The following is a 16,741-nucleotide window of genomic DNA, read 5'->3' on the forward strand; positions in this document are numbered from 1 at the left end:
ATTCAGCGCACGATGCAATCCTTGTGGTTGACTTTTTGCAAGAGTGTCGCACGACTGTATACTGCTGAACAAGCGAGGTTCCCTTGTCTGCTATTGTTCGGCAACCCAGTTGTTATCGAGACAATCTCGTTGTAATTCACAATGCCCTTCTACCGGCTTGGTCCGCAGTCAGCGTGCCATCTAATGCTTCAAATGGTGGCGCGAGTTCATTTGACGTTGTGATTGTGCCTTTGCCTTGTCTGAACAAAAATGTGCTCATACCGCGCTGTGGGGTTTCTCTTACCGACGGAAGAGCTCAATTATGGGTTTTCTAACTGTTCATGCGAGTCCGTTGTACTCCTGGAAGGTATGCATATTGCCCTGTTTGAAAAAGACTGCAGCAGATGCATTGGAGCCTTAAACAATGCGACTACGCCAGGCTCTACTGATGTTTGCGCTACAAAACCTGAGTTTTCAAGCATGATCAGCAAGTCCATTTGCTCGCACATAGTATCCGCTGTCAGCAACTTCAAGCAGCCGCAGTCTGTCCGGTAGCTGCGAAGTGTCCTGGCTCGTACTTCCGCCGCTTTGTTCCTAATTTCGCGGATAAGGCATATCCACTGATTGACTTGCTGCGAAAGGACGTACATTTCCAATGGACACCGGATTGTGAATCAGAATTTTCGCAGCTGAACGTTGTGCGCACTTCAGGACCGATAGTACGCCACTGGCAAGATACTGATCGAAGCTGTCAGCACCACACTCAGTCGTGGGAAGAGGAAGGCGCGATAGGCCGTCAGCACCAGCGGTGTTTACCGCTCTTGTAGCATACTACACTCAAACTCTTGTAAACGCAAGGCCCAACGCGTTAAGCGGCCAGGATAACCAACCAGCAAAGACAGTGGTGGTGGTCGGTGACGACCGAGAAGCGGTGGCCGCAGACGTGTGGACGAAACTTGTGAACGGCGAAAACGACTCGACATGACACAGACATATGCGTTGCAGGTTGCGAGCAATGCCAACGTCATAAGCGCCTACGACTATGATGTCAGGAATTATTCACTCTGTGCCGCCGCTTCACTCACCCTTTGGGATGTTGGTGTCGACCCTCTAGGCCCATTTCAACAATCACACAACGCCAACCGATGGGTAGTCGCACGCGTCGACCATCTGACGCACTTCGCAGAAACTGCGACAATACCTGCTGCAACGGCCTTGCACGTTTCACAGTTCATGCTTTGCTTTGTAATTTTGCGTCATGGCCCTACACGCATCACCATCAGCGATCGGGGACGTCAATACGTCGCTAACGTCGCCGAGGAGATCATCCGTCTGTCTGCCAGCCAGTTTCGCCAGGTCACTACATATCACCCACAGACCAATGGCCTCGTCGAACCCACGAATAAGTCACACGAACATGCTATCCATCTTTGTTGATTCTAAACACAAAAACTGGAACGAAGTGCTCCCTTACATCACTTACGCATACAACACCGCAAAGCACCAAACCACCGGCTACCCTACATTTTATCTTATCTACGCTAGCTCCCCCCGCAGCTATCTCGACACTATTCTTCAGCTATTATGCTGGATATGGACACCTCGGTTGCTGAGTTATTATGCCGCGCAGAAGATGTCCGTCGTATTGCCTTGCTACGTACTCTAGCGTGCCAACAGCATTCAAAGACGTGCTACGCCACCCTCCATCAACATGTTTTTTACGCTAAAGGTGACCTTGTGTGGCTGCGCGCACCGCTCCGCAAGCGCGGTTTGTACTAGATATTCTTGGCCCGCTACTCCGATCCGTTCGTCATTCTTGACTGCCTCCGCAACGTTGCATATTTAATGTCTTGTCTCGCAATTACTGGTCGTCACTCAAGCAAGACAGTTGACTCACGCAGTGCGCCTCAATCCTTACCACGATCGATCCTCAGATGACTCACCTAGCGGGCATCGTTTGCAAATGGGAAAGTGAAACGTGCAAACGGGAGGAAGAAAAGGACGACGAAGCTGGACTGCGTCGCAAGCGTTGGCTCCCTAGGATGTGCTTAAATTTATAAATTTTTCCATTAAGAATGCATAGATTCATCCAGATTGGAAAGTTGCTGAAGTAATTCAGCTGCTTATAAAGCTGGCGATGGACATACAATAGATAATATCGGACCTATCTCTCTGACTTCAAGTGTTGTAAAGTTTATCGGGAGAGTATTGTACGGTCATATCGAAAGGTGGATAGGCGACAACCAAATATTAAGTGACTCTCAAATAGGATTCAGGCTTGGGTGCTCAATTTGGTCGGCTCATGGTGACTTGGAGAGTCGAATTCAACTCGCTCGCCGTAACAACCAGTACGCGGCCTTAGTGACATTAGCTATTGCGAAGGCGTATGACAGCGTGAGCACAGCATCTTGATCAACAGACATGAAAGTGTCAGCTTCCCACAGTATATAATTGCATGGATTCATAATTTCCTAAGTGGACGTACATTTTATTGCTATCAAAATGGCGTTTCTTCTCATTGTTACAAACAGACAAGGGGTGTTCCTTAAGGCGCAGAACTCTTCCCCGTTTTATTTAATATTTTACGAAGACATCGTGCTTGAAAAGCTTGCAGCCCTTTATACGAAAGGTCTCACAACTTCAAGGGTCCCAAAGAACTGAAAGAATGCCAACATTATAATAATCCACAAAAAGGGAGACGTTAAAAAATTCAAAAATTGTAGGCCCATTAGCTTACTTCCAGTATTGTATGAAATATTCACGAAGGTAATTTCCAATAGAATAAGGGCAATACTTCAGTCAGCCAAGGGAACAGGCTGGCTTCAGGAAGGGATACTCTACAATGGATCACATGCATGTAATCAAACAGGTAATCTAGAAATCTGCAGAGTACAATCAACCTCTCTACATGGCTTTAATAGATTACGAAAAGGAATTGATTCAGTAGAGATACCAGTAGTCATAGAGGCGCTACATAATCAAGGAGTAGAGGAGGCTTACGTAAATATCTTGGAAAATATCTACAAAGATTCCACAGCTACCCTAATTCTCCACAAGAAAAGTAGGAAGATACCTATAAAGGAATGGGTCAGAGAAGGAGACACAATCTCTCCAATGTTATTCACTGCGTGTTTGGAAGAAGTATTCAAGCTATTAATTTGGGAAGGCTTAGGGGTAAGGATCAACGGCGAATATCTCAGCAGCCTTCGGTTTGCAGATGGCATTGTCCTATTCAGCAACACTGGGGACGAGTTACAACAAATAATTGAGTACCTTAACAGATAGAGTGTAAGAGTGGGGTTGAAGATTAATATGGAGAAAAACAAAGATAATGATAAATAGCCTGGCAAGGTAAGAAGAGTTCAGGATCGCCAGTCAGACGCCAGAGTATGCGAAGGAATACGTTTACCGAGGACAATTACTAACAGGCATACCTGGCAACTTGTCGGAATTTTCCGTACAATGTACGAATTTCGAGCAGTCTCACGATTTTACTAATCTTGCTTGAAATTTTACGGAAAACATTTTATTTGCGAAAAAAAAAAAAACGTGAAAATGTAGTAAAACTAGGTACCTTGCGCCGCCACGAGAGGGCAATGCGTATGCGTGGTATCATCATCAGCAGCTGCAAGGTTGTAGTAACTTCTGTCGTCAACTAGGGAGGTCACGAATCCATATCCAAAGCTCGATAGTGCCGATAGCGCCTCTAGCGCCTCCGCAGACCTGTTGCCATGCTGTTGCCTTTGTTCGCGCGGACGCGCGGGTTTGGACTTCAGTCAGCTTCAGTCACTGCAGTGTAGGCCTCTCCTTTTGTGTGACTAGCTGCCGCGTTGGACGCAGTGCAACTCCGGCCTGTAGCGGCTTCGCAGTGCAATGGCGGGCTCGAAGCCCCGACAGTACTTCCAAGTGTTTTTGAAATCGTACACGGCAGAATTTCCGTGCATCGTGCCGTCGAAGAAAAGGGAGAAGTTCTGATTCTGCACCACGTGTGCCTGTGATGTGAACATCTCGCATGCGGCAAGTCTCACATCAAAGTCCACGTCGCTTCGAAAAAGCATCAGGGATACGTGCGAGCCGCGCACAGCCAGCCAAGCCTAGCAAGTTTTGCACGCAGTGACAACGACGTCGGTGTGATTCGTGCAGAATGCCTCTTCATAGCGTTTTTAGTTGAACACAACATCCCGCTGAGTGTCAGCGATCATGCCGGACCGCTTTTCCGGAAGATGTTCCCCAAGTGGGAAGAAGCGAAACGCTATGCTGTGGACGAACAAAGACGACGTTAATTTTTCGGTAAATGGCCGCCAGCGCGGAGACTCCTTGCTGGATGCCCTAAAACAGCAAGAATATTTGATCGCTGTGGATGACAGTAACAATAGAGATACGCAGATTTACCCTATTGATGCGACATATTTCGTTAAAGAAACGAGTAGAGGCGGAAGCCGCCTCCTTTGCCTCGGGAAAATCCAAGGGCAAGCGAGGGGTCACAAGGTCACAAATCTGGTTCTGGACGAGATGAAGTCCCTGAATTTGCCTGTTGGAAACCTGTTGGCTATGTGTCCGGACAATGTCAATGTCATGATCGGCAAGAAAAACAGTGTTTCTACTGTATTGAGAGAGGCTCAACCAAGTTTGACAGGGTTACCTAGAGAAAAGCTCGAAACGGAAAGATCGACTTAAAGAGTTCCAAAAGATGCATGACGCCGAGGTCAGAAAGATGTTGAAGCATTCGCCGACGCGTTGGCTGTCGTTGGGAAAGTGTTACAACAGGCTGCTTGACCGGTGGAAACCACTACTCAGCTTTGTTTTTTATCTGAAACAAAGCAGTGCAACAACCAGAGCTTGTTTTTGGAGTCATACCAAATTCCGAAGACTTCCTCAGAAACCCCCAAGAACCCTGCACTGACCCCGAAGTCTGCTACAGATCTTCACAAGACTGCTGCAGGCCTCGGGGAAAAAAGCACCGACGGCGATGAACTCTCGCTAAAGAGGAAAGGAGCTCATTCTGGACCTCAAGCAAAAAGAGTGAGACTTCATACCAAGGATTCTGGGGAAGCCAACTACGTGACCCGTGAGGAGCGCCTGTTTTATTTTTTGTCATCGGAGCTAAACAGAACATGCTGTCTTTTTCTCCAGAATGTTATACCGCATATTGAGAAGGCAAAGTGGCTTCTTCAGGCACAGGCTCCTCTGATTCATGTACTGATGGGCCTCTTGAACCGCCTTTTCGGGGATCTCCTGAATAGATTTGTGCGCCAGGTGCTGTCAAGGCATGCCATTCATTGCTGGAAGTTGACTATGGACCTGCAGAGAACCAGAAAGGTGATGAAGACATAATCATTGGCAGCACAACCTACTCTGTGGTTGATACGTTGAGCTGCATTGAGAGAGGGCAGTTCTTCTCTGCTGTGCATCTGTACTTGACGGCAGCACGCGATTATATTCGCCACAAATTCTCGCTAGAAGACGTCAGTCTGAAGATGGCTGAAGTTGCTCAAGTACAAGCTCTGGAAGCTGCTTCATTCAACAGCCTACGTCATTCTATTATAGCGTGCCCTGCTATCCTACCCCAGCAGAGTGGCGAATCAAAAGAAGCAATCGACGCACTTGAAGTCGAGGTTGCCAACTTGCAAGCATATCAGGTTACAGCCGACATAGTGAATGAGCCAAGGTGCGACGTGCAGTGGCCGCAATTATATAGGAAGAATTCGAAGTGTCGACGGATCGCTCAGGTTCCACAGAATTTCAATGGTCATGCTGGGTATTCTCATCATTCCCCAAAGTAATGCTGAATGTGAGAGAATATTCAGCACTGTGAACAAAACTCGAACGGAGTTTCGCTGATCTGTGTGTGAGAAAACACTGGAAAGTCTGCTCATGGTCAAAGGGCACCAGAGTGGTACTTGCTTTGAGCAAACCTACACGGAGAAGTTTCTGAAGCAGGCAAAGTCGGCAACAGCAAAATCACTGCAAAAATAAATTGTGCCCCCAGTGGAGTTTTCACTCTTTACTCTCCAAGACACGGATTGCACTTGCGGTTGTGAAAACGTGAATAAGCTTGTCGCAAATGGTAAATCCCTTAAAAAAGAGCTGCCGAGCACCCCTCTCCCCCCGTCGCGATAATTTTAAGAATTTCCAAATCTTCAGGTTGGCAGATGTGCTCACAGGGGACCCTGATAATGAGAAGAAAACTTACAGAAGAATAAGATTGGATTGGAGCGCGTACGGCAGACATACTCGGATCCTTAGGGGAAGCTTACCATTATCGTTGAAAACAAAGGTGTACAATCAATGCATTCTACCGGTGCTCACCTATGGGGCAGAAACTTGGCGACTGACGAAGAAGCTCGAAAACAAGTTAGGGACCGCACAAAGAGCGATGGAACGAAGAATGTTAGGCATAACGTTAAGAGACAAATAGGGATAGCTGATATTCCAATGGACATTAAGGGAAAGAAATGGAGCTGGGCAGCATGTAATACGTAGGTTAGACAACCGGTGGACCGTTAGTGTTATAGAATGGGTGCCAAGAGAAGGGAAACGCAATCGAGGACGGCAAAAGAGGTGGGGTGATGAAATTAAGAAATTCGCAGGCTCAAGTTGGAATCGGTTGGCGCTGCACAGGGGTAATTAGCGATCGGAGGGAGAGGCCTCCGCCCTGCAGTGGACTTAAAATAGGTTGATGATGACGACGATTCCGACACACCATGACGTGCAGGTATGCGTATATGCTGACAATATCGTATTTCTTTCGATGTCAAATTATATACGCATCCTTTATAAAGCATTGCAGTCGTACTTGAATCAGATTGCAATGTGGCTTAAAGGAATAGAGATGTCGCTAAATGTTAGCAAAAGTGCTATCATTGTTTTCCCCTTAACTTTTCCTATCCGAATAACACTGACGTATGATCAGGAGATAATTCCACAGGTAGAATCATTAAAATATCTCGAAATGGTTTATACAGTAAAGCTGAATTGGTGGTGTAAAGTTTGGAGTCGGGCATGAATTAGATAGTAGCTGGCCCATGCCGTCGTCCCACTCAACCACGCTGAGGACGTTGTTGAAGTGAGAGACTTGTTCTCATCGAGAACGAGGAATATGCATTTATTTACAGTTTCTACATAAGGACGTTGCAGTTCATCAGTCTAGCATGACTGCGAGAGAAAAGCACACTGAGGAGCCGCGCAACAGCCCCTTAAATAAACTCTGTCCTTCCTAGATCCTTAGGTGAGGGAAAACGTTCGACCAGAGTCATCGTATCCGAGCCGCCTTTTAGCGGGAGAGCTTACACACACACACTTCCGCACAGGTTTCACCCCCCCCCCCCCCCCCGAGGTGAGGCGGTCTTCGCAGAATTGGGTCTTGCGTCTTGAAAGGCGCTTGGGACGGTGCCGCCAAATACATTCCCTCGCGAACTCGACCGCTCCCGACAAACCAGGTCGGTGGTGGCGAGCTCACTAACAAAGCCTGGTTCGTCGACCTCGTCTCGGCATTCCGGCGACGAAGAGTTGCTGACTCGGCGTATTGTCCTCCTCACACAGACAGTCGCCGCAGCAGACATCGTGACGCCAAGAGGCTGCGGAACGACGCCTTGTCGTCCTTTGAAAGCAAGTCTCCATAGTAGACCTAGTGGAGTCGTTCGGTTGCAGACTGACGGTCGGTTCCTAGAAAAGGCCAACCCCGCTGCTGCAGCTGGCTGAGAAAATTTTGCATGTCGGCACCTCTGCAGGCCATTCCTAACAGCGGACACACATAGAATACATCGCATCTAAAGGAACACGTGCCGTTGGTTTATTACGAAGAGTCAACAGCAGTCGTTTTGGAATGCACAGGGAGACTCTGCTGATTATTTATTGTATGTATGTCCGCACCATTTTAGTGTTTCGTTGCATTTTATTTTCTGGAAGTGGTGCTTATAAATTACGCCCTCTCGTTCTTTTAGAACTCGAATTATTACGTCTATGTCTTGGCCTTCCAAAATTTGGAGCGCATAATGCCTTTTATCATGAAACTCACCTGCCTTCTCTTCAAACTCGATTTGGGATACTGATAGTCCAAACATTACTGAATATCTATGCTTCTCCCTTGAGATGCTCCTCGTATATGTTCATTTGGGAGCTCTCTGTGCGCATCAATGGTTTCGACTGCATAGTCCCCAGGCAATTTTTGTGCAGAAGCTATTAGAACTATTACAAGTATCAATGCGTGATGTGCTTTTCCCAAATTTACCTTCCGCGACAGTAAGCGTTCCATTCGATGACATATTTCCTAATAACTCCAAGTTTCTGCCTATCAGGTACCTAAATGTTTTTAGATGACCACCTTGAGGACCTCCATATAAGTACACTAATAGCCACAGATGCTTCTGTCAGTCCAGAGAAGGCAGTAGTGGGCATTTTTCGTCATCCTTAACTTGGTCATTCTCTCTTCGACTGCCCGACTTTACGTCAATATTTCAGGCAGAGTTATTGGGTATCGTTATAGCTCTACGAAAACTTCCGTGATCTATTTACTCAGCCGTAATCATAACCGACTCCTTATCCGTTTGTTCTACTCTATCACTGCCAAATTCGTCTACCATTATCCCAGAATGCAGATGATGTTCAACTAGAAAATTTGAAGTTTCATTGACGAGAATTCGTTGCCGAATATCAATGCTTATTTTTTATTCCCACAGGTCTGTGTTGGCACCTTCCCCTCAATGTTTTTATTGCAGCGAACTTTAAACTATGGAACATTTATTTTATAGAGTGTCGTAGGTTCGACGTGCACAGAAAACGACTTCTAGAAGGTCTCCTTTGCCAGCTTGGATTGGTCATTACGTTTCCTGTGGTATTGTCTCTTTGTGGGGCGTCGGCACTAGGACACTGCAATGGGAACGTATGTGGTGCCATGTTTAACTTTGTGAGTGAAACAAAGTGTCTGCCATGATAATGTTATCGTTTTACTTTCCTCAATATGAACACAAAAATATTAACTTCAAATGTTAAATTAATTATAGTTTGAAAATTGATATTAACGAGCAATATTCATTGATATCATCTTAAATTAAAAAAAATTCTAAGTGCTCTTCCCTTTTTACCTCGCGTGGGGCACCAACCATCGGGCCTTATTTTCTGTATTTCAATAAAGTTATATTAACTAACTCACTCCCTTTTTACCTACTGCCACCCGATTCATGGCCGATCCCCCGTAGTGGGTTGAGCCACGTCCGTAGGCACTAAGCCAAACCAAAACACACCGTACATGTCCTTCCCTGAGCTATCATCTCCTATCCTGTAAGGAAACGTGACCCATCTTCTGTTCAACAGGAAAAGAGACGCCGTCGTCTGGTATTCGCAATATTTCTGGACATCAAAAGTGCCTACGACAACGTCTTCCACCATTCGATTCTTCAGGCGCTTGAGGATATTGGTGTTGGTGGCCGGATGTTTGCATGGCTGCAGAGTTACCTCAGTGGCCGCACCATTTTCATGTCCACTTCGGATGGCGAGACTGATAGACATGACGTTCGCAGGGGTGTTCCGCAGGGTGGTGTCCTTAGCCCAATATTGTTCAATATCATACTGGTGGGCCTTGCAGACGAGCTACCTGAAACAGCGCGTATCAGTACGTACGCGGATGATATCTGTATTTGGTCATCTGGGGTCACACGTCCACAAGTGCGTGCAAGGCTCCAACGTGCGGCTACCATAACGGCGAAGTACTTGCGCCGTAGAGGCCTGCAACTCTCAGCAACTAAGTGTGCAGTCATGGCATTCACGCGCAAATCAATGCCACATTATCCAATCGTTGTCGACGGAACAGCGCTCCCTTTAGTCACCCACCAGAGATATCTTGGCGTGATAATAGACCGCAGCCTTTCTTGGTCCAAACATGTTACTGCGCTTAGGGCTAAACTGACCAACTTTATACACGTTCTTCGTGTAATATCAGGACTGAGATGGGGCCCCTCTGAGCGAAGTTTGCTCCAAGTGTACCAGGCACTTTTTGTTGGCTACATACGCTACAGCATGCCTGTGTTATCTAACATGGGGTCATCTTGTATACGCACGCTGGAGAGCCTTCAGGCACAAGCACTACGAATATGTCTTGGCTTGCCACGCTGCACGTCAACTAAGGGCACAATAGCGGAAGCACGGGCTTGTCCTATCGACATATACAGGTCTTGTGAACCTGTGCGAACCTATCTTCGCCTGCTAACCAGACACTCACACCATCCACTGTCAACACTTCCAAGCACCAACCTTGACTGTGCTTTTTCTAAAGCTATTGCATGTCACGCAAGCATTGTACCTGCAAGATTCCAGGCCACCGACATCCCCGTGACACCTCCATGGACATTGCCAAGACCACTAGTGAGGCTTCAGATACCCGGAATTCGGAATTCGTTTCCTCCATTGGCTTGAAGCAGCTCACCCTGTCCCATATATTTACATCGTATAGTGGGACTGTACAAGTATATACCGATGGTTCGGTCACGCCATCTGCCACAACGGCCGCATTTGTCATCCCACAACTTGGAATTACTCAACGATTTCGATTAGACCACAAATCGACATCTACGGCTGCAGAACTTGCGGGAATACGAGAGGCTGTCCGTTTTATGAGAACGCAGACACCCCATAAATGGACGATATTGTGCGATGCCAAATCAGCGCTACAGGCGCTAAAATACTTTTTAAAGAAAGGACCATACTATCTGCTCGTGCTGGAAATCGTCGAACTTTATCACAGTGCCGAGTTAAGTGGCCACGTGATCACCTTTCAATGGATGCCTAGCCATTGTGGTGTCTTTGGTAATGAACTCGCTGACAGTGAGGCAAGATCGGCCTCCTCTTCCTCTAATGAAGTACGGATTGCCTACTCGCGACCTGACACCAACTCCATGATCAAGGCACTCATGCAGGACCTTACAAAGGCTTATAGAGCCCACTCTGATAATATTCACAGACGTCTACATACGATTGACCCAGACGGTAAATTCTGTTTGCCCCCCGAAGCTTACACGGAGCAAAACATAATTGCTACACAGGATTCGGCTCGGCGTTGCTTTCACCCGTCGCTACGCACACCTCATCGGCCAATCGAACAACCCTGATTGTGTACACTGCCAGATGCCCGAAACACTGCAACACGTACTGTGCGACTGCCCAGCATATATGCTGGAGCGAAGGACATTAGACAGTTTCCTAGCCAGCGTTGGCAGACAACTACTGTCGGAGGAAGCTATCCTCGGCCCATGGCCTGACACTGCAATTTCAGTGCGTGCAACAAAAGTTTTGCTGAAGTTCCTGCAGGACACCAAGCTCGACGAGCGGCTCTAGCGAGGCAACTGTCTCATGTACATAAGCACTCACCACTTCTCTTATCATCATCATCCATCCCAATACCTTCACTCCCCTTCCCTCTTCCCCAGTGCAGAGTAGCAGACTAGAGCGCACTAGCTCAGGTAGACCTCTCTGTCTTTCCTATCAATAAATTCTATTCATTCATTCGACCCATCTTCACAATATTAAGCTTGTCCCGTTCGGCCCTGTGACAAATTTTGTCTTGTGAATATTTTTATTTATTTATTTATTTATTTATTTATTTATTTATTTATTTATTCATTCATTCATTCATTTATTTATTTATTTATTTATTTATACATACTGCAGCCCGTTAGGGCTATGGCAAGAGTGGGTGTACATGCGAGGAAAACTGATTATGATATGCAGAAAGAAGAACATAGAAATATAAAAATGTGAAGGAACTATACATCAGCAATAGCATTTAAAAATTGAGAAATGGGTAACAAACGAACTTCGGCAGGTAACAAATTCCACTGTTCAATCATGCGGGGAAAAAAACTATTTGAAAGTGTTAGTGCGTGGATGAAGTGGTCTGATATTAGAGGCATGATAAGCTCTAGTTGAAATCGGGCGAGCAGGCATTAAAAGGGGGGGATCTGATAGGTGACAAAGAGAGTTCTTATAAGAATAGAAAATCTTCAGAGATTCTATGTGCCGCCGTCTAGAAAAAAAACTGGAGGTTTAATTACGCAAGAGCAGCTGACGGTGAAAAGTCTCGGTCGAAGCGACGGTAAACAAAACGAATAGCCTCCCTTTGGACCGACTCAATAGAATTAATTTCACATTGTTTATATGGGTTCCATACGGAGGAAGGATATTCTAAAATTGGGCGAATCAGTGTTTTGTATGCTACTAATTTAGTGTCCCTCGGAGCAGCAGACAACGTCCGGCGGATGTAACCAAGTTTTTTTAACGCTTTACTACAAATGTAATATACGTTCTTCGCTAGTCAACTACGAAAACCTTTTCAGTGTTCCTATCTCAGCACTGCCGTAGAGCCCGTAAAGCGTTCGCAATGAACAATTTCGTCTTTACTTTGCTGGTGATATTAATGGGAAAGTAAGCGCAGGGTGTATCTATCCGCGTTGTAGCTGGAGAAGAAACAGCGAGACTGCGGTCAGGTGCCTTCTTTGTTTAATTTACAGCCAATAGTAAGGACATTGAAATTGGAGGAAATGTTGACACTATTAGCGCTGTAGGCATTGAAGGGAAACACTTCTCTCGTTTTTGCTGGCATATTCCTTAGGCATACCTGTGATTAAAAAAAAAAAGTCGCAGTTTCAGCCGGAAGGCGAAGCATCCATTGTGATAGCAAATTAGTGGACAGCTATACCAAATAAGGGTAGTAGTTTTATTGGCCGTATAAACTTGTGAACATAGGCATACTAACTAAATTAACAAGCATGTCACGCGCGCACAAGCAACATGAATATTATCTCACTCGATTACCGCGGGAACTCACTGTCAAAACGCTGGAGTGAGAGAGAGAGAAGGAGATTCCTATTGATGGGAAAGAAAGGTTGGGGTAAAGTGCAGCGAGGAAGCACGGCAGTAGCAGCGAGCGAATTGACCTTCGCGCTGCCTCTCGCATAAACGGGAACTAAGCCGTGAAAACACAGAGAAGGAGAAGAAGAAGAAGCAGTGGCAGCAGCAGCAGCCATATGTTACCTTACCAATGGTAGACTACGAATCAGCCATATGTGACCCATAAAATAATGCGAACGTTGAAAGCTTGAAGGAACTGACATCAAAAAGTCATTCGATTTACTTATAAACGTTTCGGACGCGCATCAATAACACATCTCGTTCACAGATCTAAACTGCCACCTTAAACTCAGAAATCACATGTCCCGAATAAAATTTCTCTATCAACTGGTCAAAGAGAAGTACAAAACATACATTACAAGAAAATAAAAATTTTTATCTGGTTACGCCACCACACAAAGACATGACCTCGGCATAATTATTTTTCGTCCAGCAAACAACTCTATTAATATTTTTTTTCCCGTTTCCCGAATTTTAAACGACTGGAATGAACTAAAAACAGTCAGGTCTTATACTCCTCGACTACATCCATATTGTTGAAATTGGTGTGATATCGAGGTAATATTATAGCATTTTAATATGTTATGTGGTGTTCTAGTGTACCTCTGACTCCTTCAATTTGCGCCTTGTTTGTATTGTGCTACTTCTGTGTAAAAGTTATGCTTACCCCTTGCTAAAAATAAATACCACTGCGCTTGCAGACTTTGCCCATGCAAGCGCCTGCTAAGGACTTGCGTATCCGTAGGATTAACAACACTGCAACAACGGTGGCTGAGTGGATGAGCGTAATTAAATGAGGAAAAAGAGGCAAGCAAGCAGAAGGTGGTGGTGGTCTTCACTGGGCATAAATGCTGACAGCAAATGTGTTCAGACCCGATGGAATTGCTGAAATTTGATGTCTCTCGCTCACCCTCTCGGTTTTGTTTTGAGGGACGATGAGCAATGATTGCATCAAAGGCCGATAACTCCGCTATTGCTTCTCGTTTTCGAAAGCATACTTCCTTTAAAGCTCATATCAACACGGTAAAAACAGCGCGAAGATAACGGCAGCACAAGACAACGAAACACACAGGACAAGCGCTGTGTTGCCGCTATTTTTCCGCTGCGTTTACCATGAAGACCAACCAACTCGCCCAGTTTTACACTATATTGCAGTTCATATCGACAGTGCCGGAAATGTCGCAGTAAGCATCGCATGTCGCAGGTAGATGGTGGTGAATCGGTGTATATGCATTGTGGCCATCTGCAAAAAAATCCATACGCGTGATTCACTAGGGACGTATGTGTCGCCGAGGGCATTGCTACAGTGTTTACGAAAGCGGCCGTCAACGCTGCAATCAACGCCACTCGCCTTTGGAGCCGTCCGTTGGTTCGTCATGTACTACGCCAACACGGCGGGACTGCTGAGCTGTAAAAAACGCGCCACCGTAGCGGCTCTTCCAAGAGGCCTGCGGCAATGGTAAGACCACACGTGCGTTTCTCCTTGATTGAGTGACAAATGAATGATTTACTGATCAACCGGTAGATTGACTATAACGTCCCGAACGGTCTGTGACGAAGGTCGCGTCGAGTATCCAGTCGTATCCACATTCCAGTGGAAGATGAGCCTCCGCTGGAATGTGACGGCGATCGCGGTATATGACAGCTAGACGTTCGAGAGTCTATAGAGAAGGCTAAACGCGCCGACCCTTTAACGATTCGCTGCTTTAATCAGCTGCCTTTCTAGTTTCTTCTCGACAATCGACATACTTTTGTGCGCGTTACCCTCGATAGTCATCGTGAGATGGGTTCCGCCGAAGTTCTGCATTAGAGTTTAAATTTAGCAATTGAAACCACCACATCTACTCTTCGGTATGTAGCCTTCGTGAGAAACACCATCGTGGCAGCTGGGCGTTCAAAACATAACGCTGTGCGAATCGCGGGGCCGCAGTGTTCATCCTGGACGTGTTTCATTCTTGCTCACAGGATGGTCTGAACGAGAATGGATTTGTGCGTTCTGCAAGCTGACAGCAACTTTCGAATCTAGCAGCGTGTAACAATAATGACTGTCGGCGTATTGTAAGAGTATGCAGGGCGCTTCTGCGGTCAATGAACGCTAATGTCTTCACGGAGCAATTTTCATATGTACAGGCTGTTTTAATTCTTAACTGCGTCCATTTCTGCTTTGTCCAAGAAACAATATCGCGGAACAACCACCTCGACTCGCACAGCGCGCATTGCGCTCCCATGGGGCCGGGAGGCACGGACTTTTAGGCTTACCATTGTAATGGGTACATGTATCGACGACCATTGCAAAACGCGAATAACTTGCAATATTTATGCGCAAAAACAAAATAACTAAGTAAACTTTGGTGCGTCCCACACATCTCTTTGCGCCAGCACTCCGTTTATGGCACACGGTAACAGCGGTAACCCTGTTGCCGCCGCGCGCTGCCTTGCGGAGCGCAGAGCAGCGCAAGAAAAAAAAGAAAATTGCGACGCCATTGTACAATTGTAAGTGCCCAGGTCTATCACGATGGCGTTCGGGATCAAAGATAATGAGCTGAACCTTAAATGTGGGAGCTGACGGCGCGTCGATTTCTTTATTCTTGTTTCGCTGAAATTGCATTCAAGTTTGGACGTTGTCTTTCTGTCGCCGTCGCCTCGATTTCTGGCGAAATCTCTTAAACGTGCTCATGTACAACCTGGTAGCCATCAAGACGGTTACGAGGGCGTGTGGGGTTATTTTCACTTTAGCTTCATTTTACGAAAAAATATCTCTTCGTGCAGTCTGCATATGCAAGTACGACGACTGCGCGACAAGCAACCTCGGGCGTAAGTGCCACTGAGCCACACAATCACTGTCCTTTTTGAATGATCCAATAATTTGTGAGCTTCTTTTGTTCGCATTTCTAAGCGGTTCAATTGATTCGTCGCAACAATCACTGTGTGGCCGTGGATATGCACATCGATGGTACAAAGAAATAAGGAGGGGGGGGGGGGGAGGTGTTTCGGCGGCACTCTGGGAAGGCAGGTGGGGTTACCCTCGGCTAGAAAGTTTGGCAACCCCTGATCTAATGGGTAGGTTATCGGGACTGCTGTGATGCGGGGACCGAGTTCGTAACCAACCATGGGCCAACTTAGGTCGCAGCGTATGTGACACTGGGCATGTGCGACTCTTCCAAAGAACCTCTTTCACGCCTGCTTAATTGAGTCAATGGGCACCTGTCACTCTTCAGTGGCAAAAAAACAGTATTTAAGATTTATCCTGTACCGCTTTAATCAACTCTAATAAATCAAGAACTGTCACGCGGCTAGTCACGCGGCCCTTTATTTCTCGCAGTCCTTCTTTCAGGCTAGGAAAACAACTGTCACTTATAGGACGTTTGTAGAGCAACAGAAAAGCGGATAGGAAATTCTTCATGACAGCCTACGATTTTCTCATTGACAATATTGCTGTGACTATAATATCTGAGAAGTTAATTAATTGACTGTGACTTCTTATGTATAATTAAGCGAAATACAAAATATAGTCCGACTTGCTCCAAGCAACGGCAAGCAGCGTTACCGTGGTTCTGTCCAGCTACGTGACACTCGCTTACTTTTTTTTAAATTTTGGCACAAGTCACGTGGGACACCCCGCCTATAATCCTACAAACACAGCATGAAGGCCTTCACACATGAAGCATGTCAGCGGTGACAATACGGCGTGTCGCAGCGTTGTTCCAATGCTGTTCGCGTTAACGTCAACAGTCGTCATCCTGAGACGGTTTCTGCCGGAATTTTTTTCTTCAATCCACGAAAATACAGTAGCAAGGAAGAAAAAGCACAAAAATAAAATAATGCAGACCCAATGCACGCGTTTTAAAGCTGCAGTAAAGCG

Source organism: Dermacentor andersoni, chromosome 6 (genome assembly GCF_023375885.2).
Source record: "Dermacentor andersoni chromosome 6, qqDerAnde1_hic_scaffold, whole genome shotgun sequence".
In the NCBI taxonomy this organism is placed as follows: Eukaryota; Metazoa; Arthropoda; class Arachnida; order Ixodida; family Ixodidae; genus Dermacentor; species Dermacentor andersoni.